Source organism: Lissotriton vulgaris, chromosome 3_1 (genome assembly GCF_964263255.1).
Source record: "Lissotriton vulgaris chromosome 3_1, aLisVul1.2, whole genome shotgun sequence".
In the NCBI taxonomy this organism is placed as follows: domain Eukaryota; kingdom Metazoa; phylum Chordata; class Amphibia; order Caudata; family Salamandridae; genus Lissotriton; species Lissotriton vulgaris.
Window position 1 is genome coordinate 467,423,426 of NC_141689.1, and position 24,124 is coordinate 467,447,549.

Below are 24,124 nucleotides of genomic sequence, written 5' to 3' on the forward strand. Positions count from 1 at the left end.
CAGACAATCCACAGGCATGCATGGACTTCCAGCTACCCTCAAGGAACCTAAGGACCTCCCCAACCCCCCCCCCCCCACTTATTCAAAGGGAATTAGAGGAACTGGATAGTGACTTTCATGGTTGTTAGTCAATACAACCTGGTGGAATACATTGCTATGAGGACACCAGATGACACTTGATGGTTGTCAAGCTGGCTTCTGTGTCTGTGAGATCCTCCATCCTCTGCCCATTGATGGTGGCCCACTGCCTGTACTTTTAGTGTTGCTAGGCATTTGGGCCTTTGGCACGATCTGTCAGTCAATCAGGGAACAAGGGTAACCTCTGCACTACCCTCCTATACTAACTGAGGCAATCTCCTCCCCAAGTGTTACACTCGCCAGTCCCTGTGTCTGCCCATTAGTGGGGGGCTGTGCCTGCTTGGGAAACTTGGCATCACCCTTGAAGTGCACAAACTGATGATACTCATAGCACTTAGTGGTGAACTTCCCTTAAGACCTATGGTCAGGGACCTTGCTATTTTTCTGTCCAAGTGGGGATTTGGGAATCCTGCCCTGTGAAACTATTTTGCGGATCTTTAGAGAACTCCTTGTTTTTATTTTTAAGTCCCCCCCCCCTTCTTCTGGAGGGGCCCCTTTCCAACCTTGTGGTGATCCCTGCCAGATACCTTCTTGTGAACCCTGGTGCTGTGCCAGTGGTTCACCTCATTGGTACGTTCTCTAGCATCAGTGAACTTGCTATCAGTCAGATGTTGGGGCAGTTCTGCAAAACAAAGACTGAATATTTACACTCCAGCCACCAAATTGTACAGCACTTGGTAGTCTTTCACTTCATTGCCTTTCACCCAACCATCCAGTGACTTGCAAAAAGAATCTACAAAATCCACCCAGAACTGACGGGGCAGGTTCTGACTGTCCCCAAGCATCTGCCTGTACTTTTCTGAGGCAAAGTCATATTTCCTAACAAGGTTGTTCTTCATGGGGGATACTTCATCTTGTCCCCTTTCTCTAGGGACTGTATGTGCCTTCAGAGAATGGCTACGCCAATCCTCCTCAAAAACCCTTTTTATCTTTAGAACAACCTCTTAGGCTACAAACCACTTGTTGATGTCATCTCCCACAGCCAAGTTAGGCACTAGATCCCTTGGAATGTAGACCCTCTTGACTTCAGAGGGCACTGCAGGTATGCCGCCTACAATAATGCTGGACTCCACTTGCCTAGCTCTTATGTCCAGCTCTCTGAAACTGAACTCATGGGCCACCCTCCTCCTTTCTTCCATCGCCAGTTTCTTTTCCTCCAGGGATGTCGCAGCCTTTTCCTTCTCCGCATCTATGGCTAGTTTATTTTCCTCAATCTTAAGATTGGCCTACTGCAGCCTAAACTCCCTGTCAGCCTTCCTGTCTGCCAGATCCTCTAGGGACAGACATTGGGAGGATACAGTGCTCTGGGAGGGGTCTCCAGTTATGAAGCATGACATCTTCCTCCCCTGTGTGCTGCATTCCAGTTTGAAACTGCCAATACTGGCTGCAGTGGCAGGCCTGAGACAGGTTTTAAAGGCTACTTAAGTGGGTGGTATAATTAGTGTCCCAGGCCCACAAGTAGCATTTACTTTACAGGCCCTGAACACATGTAGTACAACTTTACTAGGGACTTACAGGTAAATTAGATGTACAAATTGGGTGTAAGCCAATGTCACCATGCTTACAGGATGGAGCACATGTACTTTATCATGGGTTAGCTGTGGTAAAGTGCGCAGATATCGAAAGCCAACAAAAATGAAGTCCGCAAAAACAGGAGGATGGAAGACAAAAAGTTGGGGGGAAACTACTGCAATGGATGTAAGGTCCAACACTTGTTGTCAGAATTTGTTAATCTAAGCAGATTGCGAGTCCCTGGAAGTCAGCAAAAGACTTAACTGGAAACAGAGAAGCATTGTAGAACAATCCTTTTGCTTGAGGATTTAGACTGCGACTAAACACTACTTCCACAAGTCATCACTTGATGATTATGAGCTCTTACATTGAACATTTTGCTCTTTCCACTATAGGAGAGAAAAAGATCCTCATCTTTCTCAGATTTTTGCACTTTATTTGCTGCACGTTTAGTCTTAAGGTGTCAACTTAGATGGGACAGCGATTGCTTGTTAGATGAACTGTATAATACTAATGTGCATATATTATGTTTCAATATTTGAACCTCTCAGGTAGAATATAAATATCATTTGAATAACAGAGCATATTCATAGAACACTAAAAGTATTTACCTATAGTAAGAAACGCATATTTATTTAGAGTACTCTTTGCAAATATTATACATATTATAATTGTGCCTTAGCTTTGGAAAGCCACAGAGCTTCAAAAGATAATAGAGAGTTACAAACACTTAAGGGCCCATTAGGATGGCGGGCGGATTGCCTGGCGGGGGCAATTCACCCGCCATCCGCACCTAAATTCCCCCGCCATATTAGGATGGCTGGGGGGACTGCGGCGGACAGAAAGACCGTCCGCCGCTTTTCCGCCCCGGTCCCCTTGCGGCTGGGGCGGAAAAGGTTTAATATGGTGGCGGTGTCTATGAAACACTGCCAGCCATATTAGCATGGGCTTAGTTAGATGCCTTTCCGTGGCGGCATCGCATGCGGAGACACCCTACGGGGGCCCGTTGTGGGCCCCCAGGGACTCCAAGGGGGTGGGGGGTGCACATGGGGGGTACCTATGGTTCCCCCAGCATTACAAAGTACAGCGTGGCAGGCACCACTCAGTGCCTGTCACGTTGTGCTTTGTAATGCATTGCATGTATCTTCAGCATTGCGGCGGGCGGTGCATTCAGCACCCCCCGCCGCAATGCTGAAGATACAGGATGCGCCCGCCACTGTGGCGGGTGCAACCTAATGCCCCCAACGGGACTCCCACCCTTATGGCGGGCAGTCCCTAGACACGACAGGATGACGGGCGGACAAAGTCCGCCCGTCATCCTAATGGGCCCCTAATGGGCCCCTGAGTTTGCCAAAAATAACTTTTTATATGATATTACAAGTTAGGTTCTGGATTCAAAGTGATAAAATAATTAAAAGTTTTGCCTTGTTTTTAGATATCAATGCTCCCACAATAAAGGCCGTGCCCAGTTCCCAGTTCGGTGATCCAGGCAGAGTAAGGATATGTAATGTCTTTGTTTCTCTGTCTTATATAAATCCCATTTTCATGGGTCTACTTCTAACCAACATATTGTTCAGTCTGTGGTTGGCAGTGAGTTCAGAAAGGTATAAAAGCACAAATCGCTGCAGTTGGAACCAGGTCACAAGGTTAGTGAATGCTCCTTAATACCTGCTCACTCCCCAAACATGGCACAGAGATCAGGGCCTAATGCACGACAATGCCCCGGATCTACTGTTCCTCATGGAAACCTGACTGAAGCCCTCATCTGCACCTGACAATTCCACAACCACCCCACTGGCTACAGTATCGCCAGGCAAGACAGGCTACACAATCCTGGAGGCAAAATCACCATCATCCACAAGAATGCTTCCAGGTGCACCACCTCCACAGAAAGGTATGCTCCCACATGGAAAACTTGTTTTTCAAACTCTTTGTTACACCCAACTTCATCCTAAGTGGCATTTTCATCTACAGACCACTTGGGCCGTGCATCAACTTCAACAACACCATAATTTACTTTGTTGCACCACTCGCCCTTGACGCAAGCAATTATATCCTACTCGAAGACAGAAACTTTCACCTGAAAGACCAACGACCCTCGCTGTCTCTACACAATGCAGCACTCACCCTATGCAATACCACAGCATTATTTCCATACATTAGAGAGTTTAATGACAGACCTCTTATGGGGACATAGAAGTAGAAGGGTGCGCCTGACAACGCTGCAAAGGACTTGGGCTGGGGGAGGACTGGAGTTCCCCCAATTGGAATTTGACTATATGGCCACCCAGCTGCAACATGCGGTCCACTGGCTGGACAGCGAGGATAATTTGGAGATACGACTCTTGATGGGGATGTGTGGAGATTGATGCTTGGACGTGGGGCCCCCGGGAGACTCCATACATTGTGCGACATGTAGCTGCAGTGTGAAAGTATGTGGTGCACTGGGTGGTGCGACATGCCCCCGATGCTCAGGACATGCCTTTGTGGGTGCTGCGCCCTTTTGCCAATATAGCAGACTCCATTTTGTTGCATCACTGGAGGGAAGGAGGATGCCAGACATTGGGTGACCTCGATATAGATGGTAAATGTGTGGTAAATTTTATATTACCGTATCTTTTTTTGCCATATAATTACAAGTCATAAGGATAGCTCAAATGAGAGGCAGAGTCCTTGGTATCTGAGTCATACGGGCTTTAATATAATGCTTCGAAGCATGGGACATCGGGTTCCATCACCACTCAGGTTCAGGAAGGGACATTCAACATTTTATTAGCATCACACAATATATATAGTAAAACAGTATACATGGAAGTGAATACAGTAGGCGTAACAGGTGAAAAGAGAGGTGCGTAACAGGAGGCGTGTTAGAAGGCGTACACATGGGCGTGCACTGGACATGTCAGAGAATCGTCACATGAAACGTCACAAGTGGGTGGATGCATAGGGAAAATTGCAGAATCAGCAGAAACTTATGACCTATATGCGCGCGCAGCTGAGCATGACGTGTAACCGGGGAAAGCTGGGGCTTTGACTTTTGCACGAGTAGAGGAGACTAATGTCTGGGGTGTCAAAACGACCTGTACCTATAGCATATCTGATATCGTATGTTTTGAGGATGTAGTGTCTGGAGTAAAATGTCTCTCGGGCAGGGGCCGTTCAACACTGAATGCTAGTGCGTGCATACGGATCTTCATGTAGAGTGCGGGGGCCATGGGCCTACCATGGTAACAGGAGCAGTAAATTACTTGCATGGAGACAGGAAAGCAGGGAGGCAGGGCCCTTTGCTCTGCAGCCGCGAATATGTTTACCTATTTCACTAGACTGGAATGTGTTTTCGAGCAGATAACTTGTAGGTAAAACATCATCTTGGCAAGCGAACCAGGCCGAGCCGGGCACCGCTCGTCTGAGGCAGGAAGTAAGGCAGAGGTCAGGGATGCATACCTAAACGGCAGCATTCAGAGGGAGAAAAGAACTCGGAGCCTCGCTTAGGGGCCTAACTCGACTGGGCCAGAAAACGTGGACGAAAACGTGAAAATGCACCATGTAAAGACGTTGGCACCATAGGCCTAGAAGCCTAATTAACGGGATATTTATGCATGGCTGGATAGCTGACATGTTAACGTTGGACGCAAATGTATTTGCGTCTCTCTAGCATGAACAGAAAAGAAGTTACACGACATACAAGGAACATGGGTGCATGGATAGGGTGCGAGTGGGGGACACATTGGTTACCTGGAAATTTCTATTACCTCATTCCCTCCTTGGCCCCTACCAAACTCTTTAAGATATATGTATATTCATAAGACCATCTATCTGTTCATATAACATCATTTGTTCATCTTTTATCATCCGGGAACGGGAACTTGGACTAGGACGGGGAATACAAGCGGTGGCGCACAAGCCGCAAATCGCTGGCCCACATTGCAGACAGAGACAACAACTGAATACTATGACCAATATTATTCCTAGGAATGATAACAATTTCCATCCCCAAGCGGATATCACACTCCAGAGCCAACCGGACCAAGTCCAGGAGCCTGGATTCTGGTGAATCAGGTGAGCAATTTCGTGAAGCCGTGTGATGGCCTTATACACGGACGGCGCGTTATTAGGAATAAACACGCAACAACTAGATCCGATGACTCTACAAGCCCCGCCCCTATCGGCCAGGATGACGTCAAGGACAAGGCGATTCTGAAGAACAACAATTCTCATAGCAGATTGTTCTTCGGTCAGGTTACCTAAAGCAAAAGTAGTTTCGTTCACTACCACTTCAAGTGTTCTCGTTAACCTGCATATTATCTTACTGTTCTGGACAGGACCTATGAACCAGAAATATCCTTTAACATAATCCCATGTAGAACCAGAATCATCAATAATGGGAGGAAGGTCTCTTCTATGTCTAATATTCACAAGCCGTGAATTCCTATGATAATCAGGCGGAGCTAGAAAAACAGGTGGCAACAGGAACGCAATATAACACGTCCCATCCCAATCAAGGGGCAGATGTACATAAGCGGTGTGACCACAAATGAAATAAGAATGGCGAGAGGCTTTGAAAGTAGACTTGCCTTTGTCACTGAATTCGACCACAGTATTACAATCACTGTGTCCTAGATGTACTGAGCCATTCTTACTGACGCATAATTCACCTTTCACTGGCAAAACTGTAATAAACGGCAAGTTCGAATTAGTCTCGGACTGGACATTCAGGATCATAAGATTGAGGGAAAAATTACCTAATTTATACACTTCATTTCCTAAATCGGTCCCTTTCCTTTGGGGAAGACCGTCTGCATCTGGGAAACATGCTTTATTCATGACTGTATTCAGGTTCCCCCAAATCCAATTGCCTTGGGAAACCTTGGACTTACTGTCTATGGAGGACATTAAAGTAAACCATGCACCACATGAACCATTATGTGTGAACGGATAAGGAAAGAGAGGCAGAGCTCCCTTGTATTTCTGATAAGGCGGAAGTCGGCCACATACCCAGCAATTGGTGGCATTGCTGGCCTGATGAGTATGGTGTAACATACGAATGAATGTATTGTTGCGCATTGCTAATCGATAGGAAAGTTCATGTGGGGGCAGGTCGCTAAAAGAGTGCTCTACAGTGTCATTAGAAGAAGCATGTATACGTGAATCAAGAGGGAAAAAATATGTAGCATTAAACTTATGCATATGATCGTAAGACTCAGAAGAAACATGAAAATTAGCGTTATAACACATCGACTGTGCAAATCTTTACAGTATCGTTCTCGTTTCTTGATACGCCTATCTCTCTGACTACTTGGGTCTATCTTATACATGTCAGAAACCTGTCTAACCGCTTCACCCAGGGGGGACTTAAACAATTAAACGCTGTCTGACTTACTAGACCTTAGCTTGGAACGGTACTCCTGTTGAGGAGTTTTCTCTATCAAGGGGAGTTTAGAGTCAGAGTCCGATAGGGGGCAGTCTTTAACCGAAATGTCTGGACACAGTCCGTGAAATGTTTTAACGTGGCTGGAGTGTAGCCACCCCTTTCTTCCTTCCAGCTTGACCGCGGTCCTCGTCGTCATCAACACCAACTTAGGATGTTTCCACCTCGGCTCCAGCGGACTTGAACGGTCAAAGTTCTTCACAAGCACCAGATCCCCCGGAACGACTTCGTGCGATTTTACTTGGGTGTTGTCCGGGAAGGCAGCTGCAACCTGTGAACGACATGATTGTAGTGCAGACATCAAGGAAGCTAGGTAATCTGTCAGCATATTACAGTCAACTTCTGTGATTCTACGAGGCATAGGCGTACCCCACATATTGGGAGGCCGCCCGAAAACCACCTCATAAGGAGATAGTCCGGTTCTGGAATGAGCAACCATACGCATATAGAAGAGGGCAACTGGCAAAGCTACTATCCAATCTACTCCTTTTTCTGCACATACTTTGGCTAAGCGTGTTTTCAGGGTCTGATTATGTCTCTCTACGAGACCAGCTGCTTCAGGGTGTCGTACGCAGTGGAACCTCCACTGGTAACCTAACAGGAGTGAAACCTGCTTCATGAGCTCGGACGAGAATGGCTGTCCATTATCTGAGTATACGACACGGGGCAAGCCGTATCGCGGGAAGAATTCACGAACCAACTGCTTGGCAGTGGTCGCGGCAGTGTAATCTGGGACTGGATATGCTTCCGTCCATCGGGAAAGGGCACATACAACTACGAGGACATATTTAAAACCTCTACATCTGTCCATCTGGATATAATCCATCTGGAGGACTTCAAAAGGATGGTCAGGAGGATGGAATCCACCTTGTTCCACGGGAACACCTTTGCCTGGATTGAACTGACAACAGATCATGCAGGTACGCACTTTCTGTTTTGCTGCTGCTCGTAAATGTTTATTGAACCAGAGGTTTTGAATGCTGTCTAACATGGCTTTTTCTCCTAAGTGTGCTGGACTATGTGCTGTGTTAATGATTACTTGAACCATAGAGTCGGGGAGAAACCATGTGGCTCTTCCCTTCGTCATCCATCCCTGATCTGTCTGGATCCCTCCTTGTTCAGTCCATTTCTTAATTTCGTCGGGAGTAGCATGTGTCTGTATGTCGAGTACGTCTAGAATGGGATCCTTCACTGTCATACAATGTGTCTGTGATATCACGTCAGTCTTTGTCATGTCCGTTGGGATGTCTGTCTGAGCTGTGAGTTTAGCTGTTCGATCTGCCAGGTCGTTACCCTGAGAGATAGTGTCGGTGGCTTTAGTATGTGCTTTGCACTTCATGATAGCAATGGATACAGGTAAGTGTATTGCTTCTAACAGAGCTTGAATGAGGGGACCATGCTGTATCTTGGCGCCATGAGAAGTTAAGAAACCTCTTTCTTGCCAGAGGATACCAAAGTCGTGAACGACTCCGAATGCATACTGTGAATCTGTATATATGTTTACTTTCTTGTTCTTAGCTAGTATACAGGCTTGGGTCAGAGCGATGAGTTCCGCTGCTTGAGCAGACAAGGTGTCAATACGATGTGTTTCTATGACTTCAGTTTCAGTGGTCACTGCATAGGCGGCCACTAACTCTCCTGTGTTTGTTCTCATACATGAACCATCCACGTAAAGTGTCAGGTCGGGGTCGGGTAATGCAATGTCTGTCAAGTCTTGTCTGGGCTTCGTTACAGTATTGATGACTTCTACGCAATCATGTGGTGTTGGATCAGTTGTGCTCGAGGGTAACAATGTGGCAGGGTTTAATGTGTTGCATCGTCTGATGTCTATGTGTGGCTGAAACAATGTCAATTCATATCCTGTCAGTCTTGCTATGGTCAAGTGTTGAGTCTGGGTACGGTTCAGAAGAACTTCCACGGAGTGTGGAACTTGTACTGTCAGGGGATGTCCTAACACTATGGAATCGCTTTGTCTGATTGCTAGAGCTGTCGCTGCAACTGATTTGAGGCACGCAGGCAGAGCCTGGGCCACTGGATCCAATGTACTAGAAAAATAAGCGCAAGGCTTATGGTGTCCTGCTTGATCTTGTGTGAGTACAGATAATGCAGTGCCATCGCGTTCAGTAACAAAAAGTGTAAAAGGTTTTCTGTAACATGGTGTCGCTAAAACTGGTGCTTGACATAAGGCTTTCTTTAACTCGTCAAAAGCTTGTGTATGTTCCTGAGTCCAAGGGAGGACAGTCGAAGTCGCTGCCTAGATAGGCATACTGAGGGATACATTGTCTGCAGTAAGAAGTGAGGCCTATAAAGGCCCGTACCTCCTTTTGTGTCTTGGGTTGTGGCATATGTGCGATTAACTGAATGCAGTCTGGTGTCAGCTGTCTCCCCCATTTGGACAGCAAGTGCCCAAGATAAACCACTTGCTGGGCACAGAATTGTAGCTTCGAAGGGGACACTCTATGCCCCTTTTCGGCCAAGAAATACAAAACAGTCAGTGACGTGCGCTCGCAGTCACGTTCGGTCCGTGCTGTGATCAATAGATCATCGACGTACTGGAGCAGAGCAGTGTCAGCAGGCATATGGATACTGTCTAGTTGCCTTTTCAGCGCTTGACTATAGATACTAGGATTTTCCGTGAACCCTTGAGGTGCACGTGCAAATTTGAAGCTTCGGCCATTTAAAGAGAATCCGAACAAATACTGGCTTTCAGGATGAATGGGGACACTAAAGAAAGCGTTCTTGAGATCGATTACAGTAAAGAACGCTGCTTCGGAATCAATAGCCGTCAAAAGAGAAGAAATGTCTGGCACTACCGGGTACTGTGGAACAATGCATTTATTCAATTCACGAAGATCAATCTCCAATCGGTAGACTGGTGGTGCATTTGGGTCAGTTCGTTTAAGAATCTGAATGATCGGGGAATTACATACATTGGAGTCAGTTTCAATGACTACTCCTTGGGCAATGAGCTCGTCAATTATTTTCAGTAAGGCTGTTACAGCCTCGGGTGGCAATTTGTATTGTCGGATTCGGGGCAGTACAACTCCTTGCTTGAGAGTGACACGATACGGTGTAATGTGCATACAACCTACATCAGTTGGACCTTGTGCCCATAAATGTTTTGGTACATTCTGCAATCTTGGATCAAAATCTCGCAACACATAATGGCCCTTAAAGTCACGTAGGAACAATCTTACTCCTTCCGGAGAACAACATATTACAGCACCTAGTGCTTTCAACGTTTTAATACCAAGCAGATTCTCAGGACATGCTTTCGTAAGTAACAAGTCTGTAGTACGGGACAATGGACCAACTGCAAGGGAAACTGGCTTTGACACTTCATTAACAATAGGCTTTCCTGAAAAACCCAGGGAAACATTCTGTGAGCCTGAGAGGGGTGCCCCTGGAACCTCGTCATGACTAATGGTAGTTCTGCTCGCCCCTGTGTCAATCAAAAATTTTCTGTCTTTCCCTAATACCTGACTATGTACATAGGGACCATCTTGATCTACAGGAACCTCGATGAGGGGCAAGCCAACCTCCCTCTCTAGGCTGTTTCATGTGTACTGCTGATAGTCGGGATAATCTGACTGTGCATACTGGTACATTTGCTGTGTGACATGTTGCGTGGCAGCAATAGGTTGGGGTTGGGGCACAGCTACTGTCTGTTGTGCTTGCTGTGGAGGTGGTTGCGTGTTCTGTGGTATATTCTGTGGAACGTGTTCTGGTCTAGGTGGAGGCGGTCTCTCTTTCGTTTTGCCTGTAGCAATATTGTGTTTCAAAACCAAACACTCATTTATGTAATGTCCTGGCTGCTTACAATAGTTGCAGTTCCCTTTAACGGGAGCTGCAGATTGACCTGGCGGTGCTGTACCCTTTTTATGACCGTCAGCTGGAACAGATTGGGCAACTAGTACTTTCATCTTCGTGTCTCTCATACGTCTCTGTTCATGATCATGTTCCTCTCTAATTCTGTTCTGGTGATACTGTAACATTTGTAACATCTGGGAAGGGGTATTTGCTTGCCATGTGCTCTCGACTTTCAATACTCTATTCTTAACTTGTGGTAAGGAATTCTCGACTAATTTGGTTACAAAAAGATGTGGATATGATTCGCTACTTGTTTTCAGGCCACTATTTATAATTAAACATTTCTCGAATCTAGAATAAAAATCACTAGTGTCTTCGTCGTCTTGTTTCTGTTTGCAGGCTGAGATTGCATCCCAGTCTTCCTTTTTAACTGTCAATAACCTCGGCAAAACCTGTACTAATAATCCTGGTAATGCTTTAGCTTTTTCCCCAAGACCTAAACCTGGGGTACGTGTGTTTTCTTCGTCCTCTAATTCAGCCCAATTAATCTTTTTATCTCCCACCTCCCATTCTTTCTCTTTCAGTTTTTCGTAGATACCAGCCGGCAACAATACCTTTAACATTTTCAGAATGTCAGAATATGTATAATCTCCCATTAGTAACATGTCTTTTATCTCACGGTGAAAACCTGCCGGATCTTTATCATGACAGGGCACTATTTTCTTCATTTCTAATAGTTCCATTTTGCTTAGGGGTGTGTATACGAATACTCGCTGAAGCGTACCCCCTGCGGCCTGGATGGGGTACACTTCTCGTAAGGGATTCTGTCTATCCATATGAAACAGTTGTCTTACTGGGGGTGGGACAGAAACGAAGTGTGGAGTCAAGAAAGTTCTGTATTTGTGTCGTTGTTCTAGAATGATATTAATTAAATCGGTACCTAGGCCTCTCCATCTTTTTAGCAGTAATTCTTCCAATATATTATATAGGGGCCCTGGATCAGAATGCTGACTCTCATATAGTGAAATGAGATGCTGGATCATGTACATACCAGCAAGTCGCTGTTCGTCTGGGGAAAGGGTCAAAAACGTTTGTGCTACTGAATCATCTTTATATGTGCTATCATTTCCAGCCCATTGGACTGCTGACCGTGCTAATTCCTGATCTCGCATTGTACTAAGTTCATGGTAACCTATTCTTTCTTTAAGTAGTTTATCAGTGACTTGAAATACATGTTCAAGAGAACATTGTTCTGGTATGGGAGAAAGGGAACGTTTCTTGTTTTCTAGGCGAATGGGTCTGTAAAAAGGTCTATCAAAAGAATACTGTTTGGGAAGTTTCACTCTTCCTACATACGCTATCGTTTCTGGTGTTTCTTCTTCAGTGCTATCTACCTCCTCCTCTGAATTATCACTCTCTTTCTCGGCTCCCCTGGCTACTTTCTCATATTCATGGAATTTTAAGATTACTTTACGAATCTTTCTGTACATGGCTTCTATGCTATTCTGTCTATCATGTTTGCCATCCGTTATGTTATTACTCCAATATATCAACATATCCATTTCTTCTTTGCTTGTCTCTGGCCGGTCTCATTCCCGTATTAGACAATTTATCAGGAACCGTAAGATCATGCCTTGTGTCTCGACTTTTTGATGTGCCATGGCCTCGCGAATACATTCTGGTTTCTCTCCTGTTCTTATAAAATGGTATATTTTGTCTAGATGGTCCGCCATGTCTGGTAAAAGAACCAAATAGTTTGCAACTCGCCGTAAACGTAATGAGTATAGAACCATCCCGTCCTCGCCGGGTACTGGGTCATATCTGCAGTCTGTAACATACTCTTTAAGGGCTGCGAATGTCGCTGCCCTGGGTGTACGTTGTAAAGCTAACTCTCTATATGTTAGACGTTTTATCTGTGGCGGGGTACGAAGATGACCCCCTACGGCGCCTCCTGAAGCGGAAGCGTAACCATCACCTAGTTGTGATGTTGTTGCTGGTGTCATTAATTGGAAAGTAGGTACAGGTAATGTCGGACCCTGGGCTGCCGGTATACCGAACGGATTATGAGGACCAACAGTAGTGGGAACAGTGGTAATAGTAGTGACAGGAATGGTTGGGACAGGGACAGTAGTAACAGGAGGGAGAATAACAACGGGTGGGGAAGTCGAGTCTTGAGGGGGTGCAGGTGCCGTGTCTTGGACAGACAGTGCGGATGGAGCAGGTTGCTGTATGTTTTGGACAGGCGGGAGAGGTTGCTGTACATTATTAACTGGGGGTACGTGAACATTGGTATATGCGGGAGCTACGTCATCTAAATAGGAAGAAAGGAAAATGTCCGCTGCGGTCTGTTTGTGACGGAGTTTAGTCGGAACCAATGGTGGTGGCAGGTTACAGGGTGCTTCCGGGGTCGCATTAGGCAGGCCCTCGGCAAGAACTGGATACAGTCCTGTAATAAGTGCATTTCTCTGTCTGTCTTGGTGTTCTATTCTGACTCGTTCTCCTTCTTCTAGTAACTCTTTTTCTCTAGCTTTTTCGGATTCTTCTCTACTTCTTTCGGCTTTTCTGAGTTCTTTTTCTGTTCTTCTATGCGCTTCTTTACGCCATAATTCTATGGCATCTTCCTGGGATTGTCTGGCTTTCTTTTTCCATAAAGCTTCTTCTACTCTCATGATGCAATCAGCATCCCATGTCCCTGAGACAGGCCATCTATACTTCTCTTCCAGACCCTTAGTGTAGTCTGCCCATAAATCTAGGTACAGTATGGCTTCTAAGCCATGCTTATTATACATAAAATGTCCAGGAATGTTTCTAGGCGGAACAGGAACTGCTTCTTCTAATATCCCTTTCCTGGTCCCTATCTGACGTAACTTCGAAAACAGTGGCATGGTCGGATTACTTTAAACGTGGACACAGTGAACACAGTAATGAATAGCAAAAAACAATCATTCATACCACAACATTGAAACCACATAAAAACATTTTACCTGATACATAGAAAACACATAAGCACTGAAATCTCGAGTTGCAACACTAGAATACTGAATTACTGAATTACTGGATTACTAGATGCACTGCTAAACAGTACAGACAATACCGGTCCCTTAAAGAGACACGTCGGACCGTATTCACCTAAGTGAACACGTCTGGACCAGGCCTGTGTACCCAGACCTGTCTTGACCGGAAACAAATTAATGAACCCGTCTAGATGCGTTCCCAACAACGGAACTCACCGGGAAGCAAAAACTGAAGGCCTCGGAAACTGGACTGGACTGGACTGCTACAACATCTGGCTGCTACTACGCCGCATGCGCTTCGGAACAGGTGGGCCTCTGAATACCTCGGACCTTGCTCTCTCGACTAGGGGCTCTGGTCGGGATCCTCCGCATTCCTCACCGCCTCGTCTGGATGCTGGACCGCAGTCTCCGTCTCCTCCGTGGGCCCGAGGGAGATAGCAGGAAAACCCGCAGGCGTGCACGGTTCCGTCGCGGCTGTAGAAGGGGTCAAAGCCTGCGAAACATCGCCGGCGAGTGGGGAAGGGGGGTGCCCCTATTCGGGCGCCAAATTATGTGGTAAATTTTATATTACCGTATCTTTTATTTGCCATATAATTACAAGTCATAAGGATAGCTCAAATGAGAGGCAGAGTCTGTGGTATCTGAGTCATACGGGCTTTAATATAATGCTTCGAAGCATGGGACATCGGGTTCCATCACCACTCAGGTTCAGGAAGGGACATTCAACATTTTATTAGCATCACACAATATATATAGTAAAACAGTATACATGGAAGTGAATACAGTAGGCGTAACAGGTGAAAAGAGAGGTGATAAGAACACATGTGCGTAACAGGAGGCGTGTAAGAAGGCGTACACATGGGCGTGCACTGGACATGTCAGAGAATCGTCACATGAAACGTCACAAGTGGGTGGATGCATAGGGAAAATTGCAGAATCAGCAGAAACTTATGACCTATATGCGCGCGCAGCTGAGCATGACGTGTAACCGGGGAAAGCTGGGGCTTTGACTTTTGCACGAGTAGAGGAGACTAATGTCTGGGGTGTCAAAACGACCTGTACCTATAGCATATCTGATATCGTATGTTTTGAGGATGTAGTGTCTGGAGTAAAAGGTCTCTCGGGCAGGGGCCGTTCAACACTGAATGCTAGTGCGTGCATACGGATCTTCATGTAGAGTGCGGGGGCCATGGGCCTACCATGGTAACAGGAGCAGTAATTTACTTGCATGGAGACAGGAAAGCAGGGAGGCAGGGCCCTTTGCTCTGCAGCCGGGAATATGTTTACCTATTTCACTAGACTGGAATGTGTTTTCGAGCAGATAACTTGTAGGTAAAACATCATCTTGGCAAGCGAACCAGGCCGAGCCGGGCACCGCTCGTCTGAGGCAGGAAGTAAGGCAGAGGTCAGGGATGCATACCTAAACAGCAGCATTCAGAGGGAGAAAAGAACTCGGAGCCTCGCTTAGGGGCCTAACTCGACTGGGCCAGAAAACGTGGACGAAAACGTGAAAATGCACCATGTAAAGACGTTGGCACCATAGGCGTAGAAGCCTAATTAACGGGATATTTATGCATGGCTGGATAGCTGACATGTTAACGTTGGACGCAAATGTATTTGCGTCTCTCTAGCATGAACAGAAAAGAAGTTACACGACATACAAGGAACATGGGTGCATGGATAGGGTGCGAGTGGGGGACACATTGGTTACCTGGAAATTTCTATTAACTCAAATGTATCACCCGGGAGGAAGCAAATGTCACCTTCAGTTTAGGGAAAGGTCAATCCCTACAATACAAAAAGATCTCTAGTGTAGCCTGAGAGATTTGGCCAATGTTTCTGGACAAGCTCCCATCTCCGATACATTGAAAGTAATGTTGTATATGACGCAGGCTAGACGATTGCGCTGTTCCACCCTTGGACCAGAGCCCCCTGCCCGTCACAACTACACGTGGCAGTGGAACTTAGGTGCTTCCTGCGCAGCCTAAGACTGACCCGAGAAGTGCGACCGTACGCCCAGGTGCTCCCCCTGCTGGGCCCCCCCGGAGGGGGTGGCGCAGTGACGGAGGCCGCGCTCGAAAGATGGGTGCAGGCGGGGGTGGAGACCATAGGGGATTTGTACGCAGACGGCGTCTTGCTCTCCTTTGCAGAGCTGGCCAGGGACACTGATCTACCAGCCGGACAATTCCTCCTCCACACGTCCATAATACGCATGCTCTCGGACTCCTGGGGCGACATATCTGAGGAACCGCCAATGCATCATTTCATACAATACCTACATGTCATGGGCAATGCTCCCATGTAATTCACTGGCTAGCACAAACACTATTAACCCACACACAACACTCTACCCAACAGCTCCGAGAAAAATGAGTCACGGACAGAGGACGGAAATGGACAGACAAAGAATGGAAAATGGTGCTGGCCAGCCCCGTTAACGTCCCACGCAACGCCCGCTTTAAAACTATACAGTTCTATATCTTACATCGAGCATACCTGTCGCCAGACAAGATAAACAGATATTTCTCAATTGCCACTGCTGAGTGTCTGAGATGTTTTCTTGCCGGAGCGGACCTTCTACATATGCTCTGGACGTGTCCTTCTATTCAAACATACTGGACTACGGTCCCAACTCTACTAACGCTCAGCACGGGTGAGGAGATCCCACACACATGGGAAGCTTGCCTGCTGGGGCTGTATAAGAGGACCAGACTGAATAAGGTACCGGCTAGATTCTGGGATCTGGGAACTATCACAGTCAAGCACTTGCTCACCAAACGCTGGAAACGGACTAAACCCCCTCATGCTAAGCACTGGTATGCGTCATTTACTAACTGGGCAGGGGCGGAAAGCGCTACTCTCCACCGAGAGGAGACGGCGGGCATGAGGAAGTTCCCTAGCACAACTCTGGGATGACACCCTACTGTCCCTCCAGCGGGCAAGTCTAGACCAGGGCATAACGTAACCACAACCTTCTCAGAGCCGGCTTTGTACATGAAGCATAACAACGACGCACACACCTGCGATGGCACACACGCGACCGGAACACGTCCCGAGAAGGGGTGTCTACCCTCACAGAGAGACACTCACATGGTATTGCATTACAATCGCTACTGAACACCCCCATGCTCAAGACCCCGACACCCTGATTAAACCGACCGCTGATGGTCCCTCTCCCCCTTCTCCTTAGAAACACCCGCACCCCGCAGGACCCCCACCGCACAACAACCCGGCAAAGGACACAAAGACAGATCTCCACAGCCATACATTGACACTCTGTATGACGCATTCACTTCTCCATATCCTCTTCTTAGTTTCGTAATCAAAAAGTTTTTTTTTTCTTTTTCCTTTTCCATACTTGTTCATCCCCCCCATTAATAAGTGTAGTTTAAGCTGATATTTTCCTCTTCATTTCTACACTTGGTCCCAAGCGGCCTCTCCAATAGCATCCTTTGTTGAGACACTTTGACATCCCCAACATGTACATCTTCGCTATAAACTGGTATATATTGAACTAATTGTCGCAGACTGCCTGACGATTGATACCCCTGCATCACTAATGCACTGGATAGCGAGCCACATACAGACGTATGGGGAGGGTTGGAGATGGAGGCGTCGCTTCAAGACCATGCCGCCCCACGCCACCTCTCATCCCCACATTTCAGACTGTGATGGTAGCACTGTAGAGCATCAGCATATGCTATACACCACACGCCACCTTCGGTGGTGCTCCGTCACTTACGCTGAGATACAAAGTGAGATGTGCAAGCAAATCGGACATGATTTAATGTGACTCTGTAATGTAACTATGCTGCTGAACAACATAAATGCTTTATCTCACATTTACAATGAGCATAATTGTAAGTTGTTTCTAACTGTTGGAAAAACTAATAAAATATATACAAACAAAAAAAAAATGACGCAGGGTAGACGGTTGATCTCCCAACTTTTATAGACCTAGCGAGTGAAGTGCTTATCACCCAGTCAAAATGGGATGCGCTTGTAGATGAACCCCTAACAGAGGGTGACTGGAGGAAGGTCCACGAGGGGGTACGGCGGGTTAGTGCCAACACACGGTTTATGCTACTCCAATATAATGTAGTACATCAAGTATACCTCACCTTGCAAACACTTCACATAATATATCCGTCCCGCACAGATGAATGTCCAAGATGTAATAAAAGCATGGAAGATTTCCTCCACATAATCTGGTCCTGCCCACGCATGCTCCCTTACTAGCACGAAATACTTGCACAATTACAAGGGGCTACAGGATGGGGTATCCCTAGAGGGATTAGACAAGTCTTGTTGGCACTGCTATGTGTGCCAAAGAATATAAAGTTGAGTACACGGTTTGCTCTCTTGGGGCTCGTTTTGGCCAAGAGACTGGTGGTGATTGCATAGATGCGTCCCCGTCCCCCACGGCCTGATTAATGGATCAGAGATGTATGTGAATGGGTGACTGCGGAATCAGTGCAAATGAAATTTGTGTGAAAGGATGATAAGGTGGAAGACGATCTCATCAGAACGCAAGAGGGTCCCTGATTGTAAAGATAATAGGGAGAAGAAAACAGGGAACACACAATAAATAACAACAAACTCTTCTCCCTAATACATACTTTAAAGTAAGGTGATACACCCAAAAATATACGTGTCCCATAGACCAGTTATTTTTCAAAATGTATTGTCAAAAAGTATAGATCATGTTTATACATTAATTGTTTGATATCACAAATACATAAACATACCTCCATGCTCCATTATTAAGAATATACGCATATGTTTTTATTGACTATTTATATTATGTCTTGTTGTCCCTACAGACTTGTTCATAAACGTATAGTGATACAGAGCCCCCCACACTGAATATCCAGCTACAGTGTATGATACACAGATGGCTTGCAGCCACTGATTTATTTGTTACCTCAGCTCCCTGATTAAGGATTTGTTGTGGACATCTCATTACCGATACGCGCGTCGGCGCATTTTCTTTTTACATGTATCTAATTTTGAAAATGTTGTATTGTATATTTCATGCATGTATTTAATTGTGTGTCTTCACGATTTTTGTCTTTTTTTAGGTTTATCTGTATTGACGCATCTGTGTTGTCTTTTCTTATGTTTGTTTCTTTTTTCTTTCTGATGTGTACATCACGTTCACTGTTTCTCATCCTGGTAACGGGGCTCCCCAACTATTGATGTGCAATGTTGATGTATCTAAGATTTCTTTTATATATTTGTGATATAATAACATTAACTTATAAAAATGATCTATACATTTTGACAATACATTTTGAAAAATAACTGGTCTATGGAAATGTGTATTTTTGGATGTATCACCTTACTTTAAAGTACATATTAGGAAGATGATCTCATGTCATGGGCTACTATGTTAGAAGAACTCAGGGATGAACAGGCCACAGAGACCTGCGGGACCCCTGGAGAGGGAGGTCTCTCTAGGGGTAGAACAAGATGGGACCAGCGCCTGGACCAAATATGGTAACCCTAGAACCTCTACACAACAATAAGTCTTTTTTATGTAACCAAGTAATCTGACATGGACAGGAAAGGGGATTGGAGGGTGGGGAGGGAGTTGGTGGAGTTATCTCACTGTGATGCTTGTCGTAGCGCACTAAGACGGATAAACAGGCTAAATATCGATTTTTTTTCCAACCTACAAGAATATTGAGTTGGAAATATCAGAGGGACAGAAAATCGAAATCAAGAATATCGACCTAAAGGTAAGAAATATTGTTTTTGTTAATATCCAAGTTAGTAATATCGATAGCAAAAATATTGTTGCTACTAATATCAATATTAATATTAGTGTTGTGTATTTTATTATGTAATTTATATGTTTGTTTTTATAATTTTTATTAATTATTGCACTAGTTTTAAAATATATGAATTACGTTTTTTAGGAGTTAGTAATAATTTTTTTAAGTAAAGTATGCGTTTTAGTACTGTAGCGTGTTGTGGGTTTATAGGGGAGTAGGGTGGGAAGTAATTTAATTATAGTAAATTAATTTAATATTTTTTAGGATTTATTAAAAACTTTGAAATAATTTTTGCATTTTAGTGCTGTGGCGGGTTGTGGGTTTATAGGGGAATAGGGTGGGAAGTCATTTAATTATAATTAAGGTATTATTTATTGGTATCGATAATTAATTTTATGTAAAATAATTATTAATTGGTAATGAATTTTTATTAATTGGTCATTCATTTTTATTAATTGATTAACAGGTAATTATATTAAGTGAATCAATCTATTATTGAAGTGTGTTGTGAGGTTATAGGGCAATAGGGTGGGAAGTAATTTAATTGTAATTATTTATTTTAGTGTTGAGTATTCATAATTAAATTATTGTTAATCAATTATTTATTGGTAATCATTTTTTTATAAGTCATATTTTTTGTGACCATTAATTTATTGTTCATTAATTATTAATTGGTAATAACATTTGATTATGTATAATTTATTGGTATTTATCAATAAATTATTGTTAATTATTAATTGCTAAATGTTTTTAATAATTATTGTTTGTTGGTATTGAAAATTAATTGTAATATATTTGTAATAACTATTATTTAATTGTATTTATTTTAATTGTTAATTAATTATTAATTGGTAATTATTTTTAAATGTTTATTTATTGGTATTGTCAATTAATTCATTGTAATTTAATAATTAAATTATTATTTTTTACAAAAACATTATTGTAATTATTAGTAAGTTATTTTGACCTCTACACTATCCAACACTTTCCCTACTGTTGCACCCTCTGGAGTTGGAATAGTAATTTTAACACCTACGCTATCCAACACTTTCCCTACTGTTGTACCCTCTGGAGTTGGAATAGTAATTTTTACCCCTACTCTATCCAACACTTTCCCTACTGTTGCACCCTCTGGAGTTGGAATAGTAATTTTAATCCCTAACCTATCGAACACTTTCCCTACTGTTGCACCCTCTGGAGTTGGAATAGTAATTTTTACACATACGCTATCCAACATTTTCCCTATTGTTATACCCTCTGAAGTTGGAATAGAAATTTTACCCCTACGCTATCCAACACTTTCCCTACTGTTGCAATGTCTGGAGTTGGAACAGTAATTTTTACCCCTACGCTATCCAACACTTTCCTACTGTTGCACCCTCTGGAGTTGGAATAGTAATTTTATCGCCTACGCTATCCAACACTTTCCCTACTGTTGCACTCTCTGGAGTTGGAATAGTCATTTTAACCCCTAAGCTATCCAACCCTTTCCTACTGTTGCACTCTCTGGAGTTGAAACAGTCATTTTTATCCCTACGCTATCCAATATTTCGGGGCTTATTCAGATCCGGGTCGGAAGGGCACCGAACGCGATCCAGCCGGAAAAACTTTGAGCCGTCCATGTGTTTTCCGCCCGACTCGTACAGCTGTACGAGCGAGCAAGTACGATGCGAAATACGTGATATTTACCGACTGAGTCGTTTCCGGGTCCGAACCGCTCTGTACGTCTAGGCCGTAAGCTAACCGTGGCGTGCAATGTATGTGATTTACGACCGAACCAGTACGATGCACGCGTCGGACAGCCTGTGCGAGTGTCCGGCTCGCAAAACGTGGAAGTTGCCTTAGGGGGTCTGCGTTGGACCTCCTGTCACCTGCAGACCTATGACGCAGACACAGGGGCATGTATGGTGCGGATGGCACTGTAGGGGGTGCCCTTGTGTGAGACCCACCCATTCAGTCAATGGGAGTCCATATACGTGTCACATAACTGACTCCCATTGACTTCTATGGTAGTCCGACCGAACCGAGTCCGGCAGCAACCGGCCGCATCGTACTCGCTCAGTCGTACTGCAGGACTCCGGCTCGGTCGGAAAACACTCCGGATCTGGCTCAGTTGGAGAGTTTTCCGACCCGGATCAGAATCGGCCCCTAAGTGTTTTAGTTAATGTAGTGTAAAATGTATTTTAAATTATTTTTTAAAAATTGTTATATATAGTTTTGATATTTTTATTTATATTATTGTTGTATGTGTATGTATGTATTTATCATTTTTAAAATGTTTAACAATTTATAAGTAATTAGAGTAATTCATTGTAAATATTAAGGGGGTCATTAGGATGGCGGGCGGACTTACTCCGCCCGCCATCCTATCGGTCTTTGGGACCGCCCGCAATAAGGGCGGGGGTCCCGTGGGGGGCATTAGGATGCGCCTGCCACTGTGGTGGGCGCATCCTGGATGTTTAGCATTGTGGCGGGCGGGGCTCTCAGCACCACCAGCCACAATGTTAAACATGCACGAATGCATTTGCATCAGCAAAGCAGCAGGCACCGCGTGGTGCCTGACGCTTTGTTAATGCAAATGCAGGGGGGTACCACAGGTACCCCCCCTGTGCACCCCCACCTCTCCTTCACTCCGGGGACCCGCAGGTGGCCCCCAAAGTGAAGACTGCATGCCTTTCTGTGGTGGCATTGCCGCCACGGAAAGGCAGCTTTCCTGGGCCATCCTAATATGGCTGGCGGTGTCAAATAGACACCCCCACCATGTTTGACCTTTTCCGCCCCGGTCGCAAGGTGACCGGGGCGGAAAAGCAGCGGACAGTCTTTCCATCCGCCGCGGTCACCCCGCCATACTAATATGGCGGGGGGCATTTAGCTGCGGATGGCGGGCGGATTGCCCCCCCACCCAGGCCGGAGGTGGCTACCGCTAGCCTGGCGGGGGCAATCCGCCCGCCATCCTAATGACCCCCTAAGTATATATATATATTATATTTTATATCTATATGTAAAAAAAAGTTTTACATTATATGTCACTTATGATTGTAAACATATATTTATCTATGTTTATTAGATTATATGTATCATTTATTTAATTTTATATTATTTTTAAACATTTAAAAAAACAATATTTTTTACAACAATATTTTTACAGCAATATTTTGTTCTCGATATTTTTGTACTTACCTTAATGTAGATAGGACTTTGATATTTTTGACATTGATATTCCGCCTTCGATATTTTTGACGTTGATATTTTCGACGTCAATATTATGTCAGACATTCACGCAGATTGACTGTAGTGATTGGGATATTACTAGAGGACATTGCATACAAAAAGCTCATATATCCTGATGTACCACTTGCATTTGAAAACTTATCTATTTTCAGAATAATTCTAAATCTGTTCTGCTTCACATAGGCAGCTTGCTCTGATTCTCTATAAGCGCTGGGATGCCTCTGGGTAACCGTGCGCGGTACAAAATTCGTTAATAATAATAATAATAATAATTTTTTTCTTTGAATGTCAATAAAAAATACCTCTTGGACCTCATTTTCACCACCTTCGACAATATCCAAGTTAACAAGTGCCCACTAGTCTCCTAGACAGACCACACACTCCTACTGGGCCTTGACACCAAAAGAAAGCATGCCTGATAAATAACAATGCCACCAGATTAGTCAACCCCAACTTTTTCCATAGGTGATGTATATCCGTAGCCAATAAAGCAGTTAACGAGTGATTTGAGGAAAACACCCACTGCATAATAGGCCCTAAATTGGTGCGCGCGTGGTGCCTGACGCTTTGCTAATGCAAATGCAGGGGGGTACCACAGTTACCCCCCCGTGCACCCCCACCTCTCCTTCACTCCGAGGACCCGCAGGGGGCCCCCAAAGTGAAGACTGCATGCCTTTCTGTGGCGGCATTGCCGCCACGGAAAGGCAGCTTTCCTGGGCCATCCTAATATGGCTGGCGGTGTCAAATAGACACCCCCACCATGTTAGACCTTTTCCGCCCCGGTCGCAAGGTGACCGGGGCGGAAAAGCGGCGGACAGTCTTTCCATCCGCTGCGGTCACCCCCGCCATACTAATATGGCGGGGGGCATTTAGCTGCGGATGGCGGGCGGATTGCTCCCCCCCAGGCCGGAGGTGGCTACCGCTAGCCTGGCGGGGGCAACCCGCCCGCCATCCTAATGACCCCCTAAGTATATATATATATATATATTATATTTTATATCTGTATGTAAAAAAAAGTTTTACATTATATGTCACTTATGATTGTAAACATATATTTATCTATGTTTATTAGATTATATGTATCATTTATTTAATTTTATATTATTTTTAAACATTTAAAAAAACAATATTTTTTACAACAATATTTTTACAGCAATATTTTGTTCTCGATATTTTTGTACTTACCTTAATGTAGATAGGACTTTGATATTTTT

At 44.7% G+C, this 24,124-nt stretch overlaps 1 protein-coding gene across 1 annotated transcript in view; it reads left to right on the forward strand.

Annotated features, from left to right (window-relative positions):
* RGS7BP (regulator of G protein signaling 7 binding protein) overlaps positions 1–24,124 on the forward strand; it is a 775,003-nt gene that overhangs the window by 545,423 nt on the left and 205,456 nt on the right. The gene's annotated exons all lie outside the window — the stretch shown is intronic.